The following is a 13,216-nucleotide window of genomic DNA, read 5'->3' as shown; positions in this document are numbered from 1 at the left end:
GGGAAAGACAGCTGCTGCCATCCTTCATACCCTCAGGATGGGCTCGGGCACAGTCAGTGAGACCTGCAGCTGGCAGAGTAGGACAGGCACCTGGCAGACTCAGATCCCCAGGAAATTATCAGGATAGGTGGGGGAATGCCAGCGAGGTCAGAAACAGGCTTCCCTGGAAAGAAATGTTGCATTCTCACAGATCTGGGGAAGCACATTCTTCACAGGGCATACGGAGGAAGGTAGGCTGGGTCTGGGTGTTCCATGGGTCTCGTGAGCTGGGGAGATGCCATGGCAGAGGCCAGGTGGATGGGGCAGTGGTCACACCGGGTTAGAAATCAGCACAACCAGCCAGGCACAGTGGCTCACACCTGTAGTTCCAGCACTTTGGGAGGCTGAGGCGGGTGGATCATGAGGTCAGGAGTTCGAGACCAGCCTGACCAACATGGTGAAACCCCATCTCTACTAAAAATACAAAAAAAATTAGCTGGGCATGGTGGCACGCATTGTAATCCCAGCTACTCGGGAGGCTGAGACAGGAGAATTGCTTGAACCCAGGAGGTGGATGTTGCAGTAGGCCAGGATAGCGCCATAACACTCCAGCCTGGCAACAGAGCGAGACTCCTTTCAAAAAAAAAAAAAAGGAAAAGGAAAAGAAAAAGAAATCAGCACAGTTGTGAGAAGTTTGGGAGAATATGCTCTCCTCAGATCTTAATTTCTTATTTATAAAACAAAGACAACAATACCTGTATTAAAATTTAAAAATGCTTGAAAATGTGGCCAGGAAGCCATAACCCATCATACAGTGTCAGGTTATGGATGCTGCTATCATAACCCCCGGACAAATGGGCAGCTTTGATGAACAGAGATGCTTTCACCTTCCCTTCAGACAGTTTACACTCCTGGGCCTTTGGCTACATATGCGACTGAACTCAAAGAAGGCTAACATTTGTTTTTTTCCATATCCTGTGCAAAACATCAAAGGCTGGCAGGTGTAATTTTCTGTCTCCAGGAATTAAGATGAGGAAGACAAAGGAAGACCCTGAGTCAATGACGTCCACATTCAAGCACAATTCCCCTCAGGTCTGTGACAGGGGCTGCCCTGGGACCCTGGCCCTCCATCTGCCTCTCCTTTGTGCCCCACTTTGGAATTGCTGGGATGAGCCAGGGGCCAAGAGGGAAAAGCAGGGACAGGAACCTCTGCTTCGGTGCCTCTCACCCCCATCCCCACTCCCCTGGGCCCTCCAGGAGGAAATGGCAGCCCAGATGGTACCTGCTGAGTGGAGGCAGCTCATGCAACATGGGGCCGCACAGCAGCAGCATCCAAAATGTGAAGGTGGAAGGCTGGGAACATCGGGAAGAATCACAGGAACTGTTGAAAGGGAAGTGAGCCGTGTGCGTATAGCATCACTGGGCTAAGTGAGCACTCACTGAGTGGGCACCAAATCCACCAAAGCCGTAGGTGGGGCCGCTAGAGGAAGCCAAGGGGAATTCTGTCACCACCTGATATGGCTTGGATGTTTGCTCCCTCCAAATCTCATGTTGAAATGTGACCCCCAGTGTTGCAGGTGGGCCTGGGGGAGGTGTGTGGGTGATGGGAGCCGGTCCTGCATGAATGTCTTGGTGCCATCCTCATCCTCATGGTATCAAAGTCTCACTCTATCAGTTTTCATGAGATCTGATTGTTAAAAAGAGCCTGGTGCTTCCTCCCCTCTCTCTTGCTTCCCGTCTCCTCACGTGTTGCCTTCCTCCATGAGTGGAAGTTCCCTGAGGCCCTCACTAGAGGCAGATACTGGTGCCCCACTTCTTGTACAGCCTGCAGAACTGTGAGCCAATAAGCCCCTTTGCTTTATAAATTACCCAGCCTCAAGCATTCCTATATAGTGACGCAAATGGACTAAGACACACCTGTCCTAGTTTGCCAGGGCTGCATAGCAAAGCACCACAAGCCAGGTTTGCATTGTTCCTGCAGTTCTGGGGGTGGGAGTCTGGGATCAGGTTGCTGGCAGGTTCGGTTTCTTCTCATGCCCCTCTCCTTGGCTCGTAGATGCTGTCTTCTCCCTGTGTCCTCACATGGTCTTCCCTCTATGCGCGTTTGTGTCCTCATCTCTTCTTCTTAGAAGGACATCAGTTGTATTGGATTAGGGCCTACCCTGATGAACTCAGTTAACTTTAATCACCTCTTTAAAGATTCTATCTCCAAACACAGTCATATTCTGCAGTAGTGGGGGTTAGGGCTTCAACATACAAGTTTTGGGAGAACACAACTCAGCCATAATGCCACCCCAGCCCCAAGAGCCCCGAAACTGGAAGTACAGACCATTCAGTGGTCATTTCATGTCTGCCCACACCCCCTCTCTAGACATCCAAGGCCCTTTCTAAAGTGACCGAAAGCCACTAAGAAGCAGAAAGTCTCTGATCACTTGGAGAGCAATGTACTGATGGATCTGTAACCATGGTAACATGCACATCAGAGAACTTTATGAAACAATGGAGAGAAGGAAGCCTGGGGTCATTTGCTGTGATGCTGCACTGACCTGGACATCCTTGTAGATCCTGGCTTTGAGGTGGGCAGGAGGAGATGGAGCTGCCGTTTAGCCCACCTGGTGGAGCAAGGCGGTGAGCAGGGCCTGTTGCCTGTGACCACAGAGTCCTGCTTTGTCCTCAGGCCCTGGGAGCAGAGCCAAGCAATGGATACTGATGACATTTGGACATCATTCTTAAATTCAACACAGCAGCTCACACTGGGAATTTCTAGCTCAGAAAGGATCCAAGTAGGGGGATGATTTGCCCCCTTCCCCCAATTGGGCACCACACAGTCAGCAGGGAAATGCACTAGGGTTTGGACAGAGAGCGTGCAGGGTGGGCAGCAGCACTGGAGGCAGCGTGGTGGTCGTGCCAGAGTTATGGGAGAAAACACATGTCAGTTGGACCTAACTGCATCATAGAGACTTCATTGTTAGGGTCCACAAACCAGGCCAGCAGCCACAGTCTGTCCTCCCGTGGGAGAGCCTGGTGCCAGATCCCAAAGACCAGAGACACAAAGATATCTGTGTCCAAGGGATCCAAGGGGAAGGAGCCATCCTGGAGCTCCAGGAGGGTGCAGCACAGGCAGCCTGAAGCACCACACTGCACAGGGATGCACTCCTGTCCCTGGGGCCCAGCCATCGTCAGACCATTTGGACAGATGAAGGCATCTGAGGAGTCACAACCGTCAGGATCCTGTCTCCAAGCACCTGCCTGACAAGTAGTCCCACCATGAGGGGAACCAAAAACCCAAAACAACCACAACCAAAAGGCCTCTTCCAGCCATGGGAAGCCAGCCAGCCCTTGCTCTTTTCAGACCCGCTCAGCCAGGGTCTGCAAGGCCATCTCAGCCAGCTTGGGTACATCGAGGCCCCCAACCAACCTGTGTTCTGTGAGTGCCTGCTCTATGCCTAAACTTGCCAAGAGAGAAGAACCAGAGCTGATCCCTGGCCCCGCCTGAGAGGGATCTGGGCAGCTTGCAGGTGGGCATCTGTGAAGGTCCAGTGCCAAGCAGAACTGCAGTAGCTGTAGAATAATACATTTCTTGCAGGGGTTTGGCCTCAAGCAGGGATTTGGTTCCTCAGCCTGTGGGGCTGCTGCTGCTGTTTCTGCATCTGAGGCTGTGGCCCAGAGCCTGTATGACAGGGCAAGCATTCAAGGAGGATGACAGATGTCAAGTGTAGGAAGCAAGACCAAGTGGCCCCTGCGGCTGCACAGGACCCACAAGGACCAGCTGAAACTGCTTTGATCTCTAGTAGGAGAGGCCAGAGCAGGGGCTACAGCAGGACCTGAAAGTGGCCACCAGCAGTTGCCCCATGCTGACCGGGTGAGCCAGGGGGTCAGGCACACGGCCTGCACGGACCTATGAGCGGGCAGGCTGCTCCCATGCTGCAGCCTTCTGCGTCACAACATGTGCTTCAGGCTGCCTTGGAACTATTCAGAGAAGACAATTCTGAGGAATAACGGCCAGCTCAGCTAAGATGACCCGACAGAAACCACCCAACAGGTATCCAGGACGCAACCTGACAGGTGATCATCTCTCCTAGGAAGAGAGAGTATCAGAGCTCCAGAAACACAACTGTGAGGAATTCAGCTGCTCTTTTAAAATGAGGTCCAGAGATCAGGAAGGCTCCAGGGAGTTGGAAACATCTCAGCTGGTTTTGGGAATCAGGTGAGAACAGGTCATGGAGCCTAACAGGACAGAGGTTCCAACACAGGGGATATGGGAGCCAAGGCAGGGCAGCGATCATAGGAGAGGAGACTGTGACAGGCAGTGCACAGGCCTCGCAGAGAGTCATGGGCAGCGGGCAGAGCAGGCGCAGCAGCAGCAGCGTCCTCTGCAGAGCTCAGAGGGGACGGGATGCAGAGATGAGCCTCGGCTTCCTCCCCCAGGGCAAATAACCAAACGTAAAAAACGTTTTACAGGCCATGCAGTTTCCTACTCCCTTGTGTGAAATTAAAGTCCTTGGATTGGAATCACAGTATCCTTTTTTTAGGTTATGTTTCAGATGCTCCGTTTTAGGTCTTGAACTCCCTATAACACCATTTTTTCCCTGCTTTTTACTACACAAAGTCAATATTAAAACATAAATGAGGTTTGGACTTCCCTTTGTTACTCATCAACTATAGCTGGCTTAAAACTTGAGGGGATTAGCTTTTTCCTACAGCCCAAATGAAATCGAACCTCCCTTTCTTTGTCTTCTCTCCCTCTCTACCTCTTTCCCTCCCCACCTCTTCTTTCCATCAGCCCTTCCTTAATTTGTCTTTTCTTTTTTTAATTGATTCTTACATCAAAAAACATAATTATGACACTAATGAAGGACATGTAACAAAAGAGAAGCAGTAGGCACATCACCACTAAACGACGACAAAAATAGTGTCTGACCCATGCCGCCCCTCAGTCCTGTCCACAGGCATTCTTAGTTATTCCTGGTGGTCCCAGCAAGGAGTAGAATTTAGTAGTTTGCTTTATTCACTTGATAATATCATGTTTTCCACTTTGCCAAATCAGCTTCCCTATTACCATTTGCCACAAGCCTGTGGCTTTCAGCGGGTGGATTAAAGCACATGGCGGGTAAGCCTTGGCTGATGCCTCAATGTTGGTAGCTTTAGGGGAAGGTGCTTTAGACTAACTGTGATCCACAGAGAACTGCCCTCTGGTCCCCATGAACAGTGATGGGCAGGTCTGAAGAGAATTTCTTTGCCATTCAGATACCAATGTCTTCATGCACCTGAAATGACTTGAAGAGAATGATCTGAAGAGATGCAGGTAAGGAGGAGTGGTGGCTGAGGGGCTACTGGGCATTTCCCTATTCGCAACTCATCTCATCTACCAGAAGCATGTGAATCCCTACCTCCCTTCCTAACCCCTTCCCAGAGCAACTCAGCAGGACTTGCAAGGTGGAGAAGAGGTGTTTGAGTTCCTCCTAGAGAAGACCTTGGAAGAGATTCATGCACAAAAGAAAGAAAGCAAAATAATACTTTATGCTATTAAATTTTGCATTCCAAAACCCCAGGTTTGTAATATACAGCTTTATATGGCAAACTTGACCAAAAGACATGAGACATAAAGAAGAAAGTAAAATGGCCGACATAAATCCAAACCTATGGATATTAACATTAAATATTAATGGATTAAGCAACACAAAAGACAGAGATTATCAGATCAGCCAGGATAAGAAAAGCAAGATCCAACTATATGTTTGCTACAGGAGACACAGTTTAGATTCAAAGATATAAATGGGCTGAAAGTAAAAGAATGGAAAAGAAATAATCATGCAAACAACTGTAAGAACACTGGAGTGGCCATACTGACATCAGACAAAATAAACTTTCAAACAAAAATAGTTATCAGAGATAAGCAGGGACACTTTATAATAACAATAGGGTCAACTCATGAAGAAGATATAACAATTATAAACATATGTTTCTAACAGAGCCCCCAAAATACATGGGGCAGAACTGATATAAAATAATGAGAAAAATAGACCAATACAAATACTTGACAACATCAATGCCACACTTGGAATCATGGAGAGAACAACTAGACAGGAGATCAAAAGGGAAATAGACAATCTGAACAATAATCTAAAATGCGAAACCTTCATGAGCAGAAAGATCTCCCCATAGGTCCTTAGAAGAAAAATAGCCTTTCGAGGGTTACGTAGAGCAAGGGTAAGAGGGAAATGGGGGTTATAGACCCACCTTGAGTACTGCTGAGCCAGGCACTAGCTGGGAAGTTTATAGTCATTTATCAGAAGCTTCTGGGTCTTACATTTCTCATACATAAAATGAGGTAAAAATGCACCATTCACGGGGTCTTTGTGGGGATTTTGAGAATTAAATACATAAAGGAAATTTATTCCTAGGCTGTGGGATGCTGTCCAATGGAAGATGTGCCAATCCTGGACCTGTCTGCCCTCAGAGCCAGTCCAAGCCCTTTCCCTCTCTGCATTATGGGGATGGGCTTCAGGGAAGGAAGGATTGAGCCTGTTAGACTGTCATTCCTGGCTCCTGTGCCAATTGGTTTCTGGTGGGATTCACCCCAGAGAGAGGTGCTAAAAAGAGAGGTAAGAAGGGGGAAGCCAGGGTATTTCTCCATCATCATTTTCCCCACACCTAAGCACTATCTCCAGCAGACTTCCCTGAGGGTCCAGCTCCTGCCAGGGAAGCCAAGACTCCAGCTTCCAAAGGGTGACCCTCATACCTGGGCCCCATAGCACCACTTACCTCCTTAGTTCCTTCCACCCAGGGAGGGTTACGGCTCCCTCCAATGTCACTGTGCTCTGGCCTCAAAGTCTTCCTATAACCTGGGTAATGAGAGTCCTCTGTTATAAATATTTAGAGTGACCTCTCTTCTTGGTTGAACCTTGGATGATTAATAGGATTTTTCTCCTAAACTATGAAAAGTTTGTAGGCAGAGATCCTGTCTTCAAGCCAACCAACACTGATTGGGTTTCTGTAAACTGTTAGACCTTGAGCCAAGCCACAGAGAAGAAGCAGCAAGACAGGGCCTGCTCTACTGAACACAGAGCCTTAGCCCTCTATGGCCTGCATGGAGCCTCGTGTAGAATAAGCACCAGTGTGCACCTGTTGCCGAAAGCCTATTTCAATTGAGTTAGCATGTGTAGCGTGTGAGCTGTGCACCAGCTTCTCAGCCTGGTTTGCAGACACATTGTATTCGACCTGTGGTGTTACCCCATGAGAAACCAAGGCAGCTCACACCGTGTAGCACAGTGCTGTAAGCTTTGCCACCCTGCTACTGGCTCAAACCCTACCAGGGGAACAGCTGGCCAGCGGTCTCCCCATCAATGTCCTGCAACAACCTCCCCAAAACCAAAGTAGAATGGAGATTGGAAAATGGAGTGTCAGGAACATTTATTCATGATCACTCTTGCATTCTGAATGTGCAACATGAATGTCTCCAAGGGGTGGTGTGGGTGCTCCTCAGCCCCCAGATGAACAAGGTGTCTGCTGGGATTTTAACTATAAGGCTGCCCTGTTACACTTTGTAACCTCAGGCACAGAGCCGTGGACATGCATCATAGGGCACTGAATCTGTCCCACATGACTAACGACTTGGGACATCTGAGAACATTTCTGTATTGTTTACACTAAAAGAACATGTATTTTTATTTCATAACACAGAACTGACATTTGACATGTTAAGTCAATGTAAGTCACTGGTGAAGTTCATGAATTACTGCGGAAGAGTAATTAGTCCCTAGGGGCCTGTCGCTTCAACAATTTGCTATTTATCTTCTTTCAGATGACAATACGTTTTTTTTATTTAAATCTTAAAACCCATAAATACCTCTCCACCCCCACTGCATCCTTCCCCGCAGACATACCCAATTCTTGTCCACCTCTGGGTTCAGCCAAGAGTTTGTGGTAACAACCACAAATGAAGCCTTGGCTCTGATGACACTGCTGCTCCTGAAATCCTCTCAGTGCCAATCTTCTCTGAATCAACAACTTGACTTTATTAACTGATAAGATTGACTCTGCTTCACATTCTAGCTTATTCTTGTGTTGTTCGAATTATCCACATGCTTTAACTTAGAGAGAGGGAGAAGTGACATTTTTACCAGATTGGAGTGCACTGCAGAGGCCAGTCTCTGGGGTCACATGCACAGCGGTACGACTTTCCTATTTATGTAAAAAGGAAACCGACTTTTCCCGGTCCTGGCTGTAAAGGCTCAGGACACGGTGGACGGGACGGGAGTTGCCTCGGTGATTTGCAGAACAGGAGGAGCTTTCCCTTCCAAGCTAAACAATAAGTTCCACTTTTTTAATGGCTCTTGGGTTAGAATTACTGATAAATAAGACAGAAATGTAAAAGCCTCAAGTATGTGATTACCTTAAGTCTGGGGGACACTTAAGTAGAATAAAGTAACCATTTACTTTATTTCAAGATTTGGGTTTCTTGGTTGTGGGGGTTGTGTAAAACATAGTCATTGATTTTAACTTTCCCATCCAATAAATTTACCAATTCAGACAAATTGAAAACAAGGACAGTTTAAATCAACTTAATTCTATAGGAAAGAGTATTTTGAGTATTTCAAATATTTCCAAGTACACACAGTAACTCAAACCAGGCTGGTGAAATGTTTCCTTCATTAGAACAAAGGGAGGTTTGGTGGTGATTTGGGAATAGCTTTGGGTTCAGAGCCTGGAGGAGTTAGTCAGATTCTGAGGCAGTTTCTGACAGAAGGAAAAGTGATAGCCTAAAGCTGGGGAGGGCAGTTTCATTAATTGGGACATGTGGGGATGTTGTTGGAGATGGACAGAGGGACATTCAGCAAGACAGAAGCAGAAGCGTGAGTTTCTGAGGAGGGCAGGGTTTCTAAGGTGGTGAACAGAAGAGTAGGTAGACTCAAGCCAACAAAGGAAGCCAGGATCAGGCCATTTTCTCACGGTCACCCTGATAATATTGGGAGCACCTTCAAGATAGGACCCTGCAGGGAAAATGCGTCATGAACGCTATGCAACCTGTGGTCATTTCTAGAGCTCGATTTAATTTTTTTCCTTTGGAAGTTATTGGGGCACTCGGGGTACACAACCCTGAGTACACAGGCAGAGGAAGTGAAGCTTGGCCTCGCACCCAAGCACAGAGGACTCGGGTCCCAGGGCTCCAGTGTTGAACTCTGCATGTGGTTGCAGGATGGGTCACAGGGTTGGAGGTGTTAGAGATGGAAATATGCTCAGGGCAGAGCTGAGGAGATAAGAAGTGGCCAAAAGGGAGTGATGGGTAAATGCACAAAGGTGTCCAGGAGGGCCCTGGCGCAGGCTGGCTTCCAGGACACAGCTCTCAGGGTAGAAGGAGCCTTTCTTGGACACAGTGGAGACCCAACCTTTTAAAGTGGCTGGAAGTAGGTGTCCCTGTGGCCACTGACCACTGAGGGACTGGACAGAACAGGACAGAGACTGTGGCCCCAAAACACTAGCCCCAGGCTCGGCTGCTGGAAGCTCCAGGAGCTGCCAGGATGCAGGGCCTGCATCAGGACTCAGGGCATAGACCGAAGCTGCTCCTGGATCAGCAGGGAGCTTAGCCAGGCCGGGAAGGTCACGGGCTCATAAGTCTCATGTTCTCTGCCTTCTAGGATGGTTCTCCTCTATGGAGGCAGCCTCGGCTACATTCTGTGTTTTGTTTGCTTACTAAGAGCATCAACACAAAGAGAGAATGACAATGTCCTTCCCCATCCCACTCCAAAGAATTCCCAGAGTGAGGACCCAGATGTGCCTGGTGGAACCCACACCCTCTGATTTATAACTTGCCATAAAAACCACCTGGGGGAGTGTCAACCACGCTGCCAGGCAAGGCTGGGTGCTGAGAAGTGAGGGCCACTCCAACATCAGTATCACAGTCAGTCACCCTGTTTTCCACTTCAAATTCCAAACATGTGCCTGTGAGTGTGGGGTAGCGGCATGGGCACAATCTTTCATTTCATTTGTTAGTTGGGGTATTGAGATTAAAAAGTTACTAAACTCAAAATGTGGGCCAGGTAGTCAGCATGTAATACCTGGACACTTTGGCCCTCTGTGGACTTGAAGCATCATCAAGACACATCACTTCTGTAGTCAATCTCGGGTCAACAGTTAGCCTTATCTTCATAAATTGCCTCCCCCACAACACAATATTTCTGTGCATTCATAGCTCTGTTTGTCCTCCGTAAATCAACCACAGGCCTGTTTAATTATCCCTCGGCAATTTTAAACAACATTTTTAATGAGGCAGAGAATACATGAGAGCTTGCAAACAGGGCTTAAGGGTCTGTCGTGGGTCACTCTGTGTATATTTTTCAAAGCCAGCCATTCCCGAGATAAGTCACATCTCACCCGGATCTCGAGGCTTGGCTGATGGGCTTTTGCACTCCATGACCAGGGAGACTCAACCATCAGGAGGCTGCTTGCTGTCAATGGCCTTGAAGTGTGTTCATTATTATAAACACACATGATGAATTAGTGTTGTGGTTATGTAAGGAATTTGGTCATCTTGGCTCTGGCTGTAAAAGCGGCAGAGCTATGGAGAAACTGAACGAAGGGCCATGCCTTCCACTGAAGCCCAGGCAGCTGGTGTTTGAGCTTCATTAACTTGGAGATCCATAAATCTCTCCCCCTGGTTTCCAGGTCAAAGGGATTGCCGGGTGGAAGAGCTCCAAGCCCTCTCAGTTGTGGGAAACATCCCTGTGACTCTGTGGGAAGGTAGGCCTGGCCCCGATGTCCCATAGCCAGCAGGTCGCTCTTGAGGGAGTGGTCCAGAGGGCCCCACCCTCTGATGGACCTGGGCTGGGGTATAACACTCAGCAGAGCTGCAGGAGAGGGGACAGAGTACTTGTTGCCCGGCTGTGTTTGTGCAGTGCTGGTGCTGGGGCCGCCACACAAACCCAAGCACCAGCCCTGGCACCCAGTTGAGTGACCAGCCCACAATCCCAGAGATGGCAAGGGCGGGCAGGAGGGGAAGAGTGAAGGAGAAACAGCAATTGGGCACCAGGCCCCAGAGGCGCTGAAAGACAGGGCAGCCACTAGAAAGTCATGGGGAGCAGATTCCTGAGGGCCTGTCTGCAAATACTTATTTTTCTTTCTTTGAACATTCTTAGGACCACAGAAATGGGAGCAATTTCAAGAGGGCAGACAGACTCTGCCCCCTGCCCTGCCAACACCCACAGCCACGATGGCCTTTCCTCCTCCTCCCCTTCCTCCTTTTCCATCTCGCCGCAAGCCCAGATTTCATGCTGAGCCCTGCACATGAAGTGTCTCCTTTAAATGTCATAGAGACCCCATTCTACAGATGAAGACACCAACGCATTGAGGACATGAACAACAAGCCCAGAGGTACCCTGTCCCTCCACAGAGCTGGATTCAGACCCAGTCTAGACCTATTCCAGAGCCCAGCCTCACTGCGTCTGGGGCACGATGGTCCCTGGCCTGGAGTGAAGAACACAAGATCCGAACCTTCAGAGTACGCCTCTCTGCCTCAGCCAAGCTCTCTGATCTGGAACCTCTGCAGGTTGTTTCTAATTGAGAAGGTGCAGCAGAGCAGTTAGGGACCTGGACTCTCAAATCCAGTACAGTCACAGGTTCCCAGCCACACGACCTGGGGAAGGCACCCAGCCACTCGCAGGCTGGCAGGAGGTTACGGAGGTCACAGAGGCACAGCCCTCACAGGAGAGGTGGGCGGCATGGGCACTCAGGAAGTTAGCTGTTACCGGTCATTATACCTTGACACCCACTCTGCCTGTTTCTTCCCTCAAATTTCTTGCAAGAGACCTCTGAAGAGATTGGGATTCTTGTTGATTTATGTTCATTACTGATGAAGTCACGACTGTCCACTCAGGGCCCAAGGACACCAGGACAAGTTAGCAGCCTGCACAGGAATCCAGGAAGTTGTTATTTTAATCTTTAATGCTAGTTTTTTTTTGCCAAGCTAAACAACTCCTATCGGCCCCGTAGTATGTTAACATTTTGGGAAAAATTTATGAACTGCTCTAATCCATTTTTGGTAAAGCCCATTACCTCTGAATATAGAATCAAGGTTCCAATTAAAGCTCTCCATTACAGAATTAAAGTTATTTGCCAAACCAGAAGAGAAAAAAGATCATTTTTCATAATTTTGAAGTTCATCTGCCTGAACAACCAGCAGTCTCCTTCCAGTCCTCAGGCAAGTGATCAACTCATTCAATGTTTCAGAGCATCAACCACAAAACAGAGAAACTTCTGGGAATCTGGACAAAACAGTGCCTCCCCCCAAGGGATCTCAGACAGTCGCTAGGGCTTGCACACACACATATGCGGCACATACACACACTCACATGTTTACTCTAGGATCATAACATCTGTAGTCAAGGAGGTCCAATGTTTTTAGGAATAAAAATAAATCCCAATTTCTTCCACTTTGGAAGCTCGTAGACAGCAGGCTTTGTAGGAGAAGTTATTTCAACTGGGTTTAAAAGTTTTGGTACGGTTTTGCTGGATAGAAATGGATGGGCAAAGACACAGAGGTTGAGAAGTGGGTGGGTTCTCAGTGATGCTGAGGGCCCAGGACCATCTGTGTTTGGAGACAGCAGGCGGGAGTGCAGAGATGATGCTAGAAAATGTCCCGAATACATGTTATGATGCTAGGCGTTTATTCTGATGGGTGTATTTTACTTCTGACAGCTCTCTGCAAAATCTCCAGCTCCTGCCTTTCTGGGCCTTCAGAATCCAGAACTGTATGGGAGCCACGGACAGTGCAGGCTGGGCAGGAGGCCTCTCCAGGTGCTGAGCTGCCCCGCCATGGGCCACATGCTGCGCTTCTCAGCACCAATGGTTGTGTCACTCTTATTGGTGGTGCTGGCTTTAGGAGGATGTTAGGGACTCTTTTTGACTCTCCTTGTCAAGGTGCCCACATTCTTTGTTAAGGAGCCATCTCCTTTCCTGGGGTCCCCTCTGCCCTCTCAGTTCTGGGGTGGTGGGACTATCTGATAAACTAAGTTTTCCAGGGCAGCCCAGGAGGGAAGGCAGCACATGGCTGCACGGAACCTTCTCTGGAGACACAGAATGAAGACCTACAGCCATGCAACCTCCCTTTACTTGGGTCTTTCCAATAGAGAAACTATTCAAGGAAGCCCCCAGTCCTGTGCATGAGGACAAAGAGCAACAAAGAAATAACAAACGGAGTTCAGTTCTAGGATGCCTGAAGTCTGCTTAAGAATAAAGGGGC

At 48.6% G+C, this 13,216-nt stretch overlaps 1 long non-coding RNA gene across 1 annotated transcript; it reads left to right on the top strand.

Moving 5' to 3' along the window:
• Positions 1-2,496: 2,496 nt before the first annotated feature.
• LOC129006441 (uncharacterized) lies at positions 2,497-12,427 on the top strand. Its single transcript, XR_008492000.1, has 5 exons — positions 2,497-4,186; positions 5,227-5,284; positions 6,384-6,584; positions 10,645-10,719; positions 11,115-12,427. It is a non-coding gene; the product is annotated as an uncharacterized LOC129006441 (long non-coding RNA).
• Positions 12,428-13,216: the final 789 nt, after the last annotated feature.

The sequence above is a fragment of the Pongo pygmaeus genome, chromosome 8 (genome assembly GCF_028885625.2).
Source record: "Pongo pygmaeus isolate AG05252 chromosome 8, NHGRI_mPonPyg2-v2.0_pri, whole genome shotgun sequence".
Lineage (NCBI taxonomy): Eukaryota > Metazoa > Chordata > Mammalia > Primates > Hominidae > Pongo > Pongo pygmaeus.
This window is presented reverse-complemented; position numbering and strand designations above follow the sequence as displayed.